Source organism: Culex pipiens, chromosome 3 (assembly GCF_016801865.2).
Source record: "Culex pipiens pallens isolate TS chromosome 3, TS_CPP_V2, whole genome shotgun sequence".
Classification (NCBI taxonomy): domain Eukaryota; kingdom Metazoa; phylum Arthropoda; class Insecta; order Diptera; family Culicidae; genus Culex; species Culex pipiens.
This window is the reverse complement of record NC_068939.1, coordinates 116,260,034-116,261,325: the sequence shown is the minus strand read 5'-3', so window position 1 is coordinate 116,261,325 and position 1,292 is coordinate 116,260,034.

Below are 1,292 nucleotides of genomic sequence, written 5' to 3'. Positions count from 1 at the left end.
AAGTTGAATTATATTAGTATCGTCATCAGGGGTGACATTGGGTATGAGTTGAGATTGGGTTACACAAATTTCAGCATTGTTGTATGATCCAATCTCACCCCAATATCACTTCTGAAGGCGGTTTATCAGAAAGTGGTCGAACACAAACTTGTACGAAGTTTTACAAGCTTTCTGCAAAAAATAGATTTAAAGAAATAAGGAAATAACACGCTGCTTCTGTAGCATTTTTTTTTTGTGTGTATACGTATTACATACCATATGTGTGAGTGTATTAGGGTGGTCCAAATCCAGGCTTCCTCGGGGCTACTCCCTTAAATTATAGATTGACCAATCACTAGGCTGAATTCCAAATTTGAGTTCATTCAGACCACGGGAACCACCCCCAGCTGGTGCACACTACTAAGTTACCATCGGTTAAAACGTCGTGTGGTTCCAGTCCTGATGTTCAAGATTATCAGCCAGGCCAGGATAGGTTACTTTCACCAACACCTGACTTGTCCCTCAAGATTTCACCGGAATCCAGGAAGTTGCTTGCTGTTTTGGTTCCGTACCAATTTGGTTGCCGGTAGTTCAGCAAATAACAGAATTCCAAGAAGATTCAAGTGACATTTCAAGACCGATGATGCCGGAGTTGAAGATTCCCGATTTGGTGAGATCGCTCCTTTTCTTATATCAAAATACACTGTCACTCATTCTAACATTCATACATTCCATTTAAGACTAACCACGCCAATTTACTATATACGCGGTAGGGTGTTCCCTTGGTCGTTCGCTGTGAGTTGTGGATTGCCTGCTTCTCTAATGAAGGTTCGACTGGGGGGGCATGTTTATTAATTTCTCGTCGCTCCATACCCTCAGTGACGTGATGGGAGCAAGGGCGTCTATGCGAAGTGTCCCTACACCCGCTACAGATTTCCGGCGCTTGGGGAGGGAAGAGGGAAACCATTTTGTTCTATGCGCCGGTATTTGTAGCACTAAAATTCGTGCAAAAAAACTTATGCACGTGGGTGTACAGATTACGGAGTAAAAGATGATCGAATTGTTCACCTAGCGCTCACATGTGTTCCAGGACCAAGTTGCCTGCGGGTATGGGGATCATACATACATACATACATACAAAATTCATTAGCTTCCGAAAATGATTTTTTTTGCGTGAACGGTTTGTTATTTAGATTTCAACTAAAATCTATCTGTCAACACAATAATTCCAAACTAAGTCTTTTTTTAGGAAACTGGTCACGAGTCACCATATTTAGGAAATATGGTCACGAGGCTTCATAATACGTCTCAAT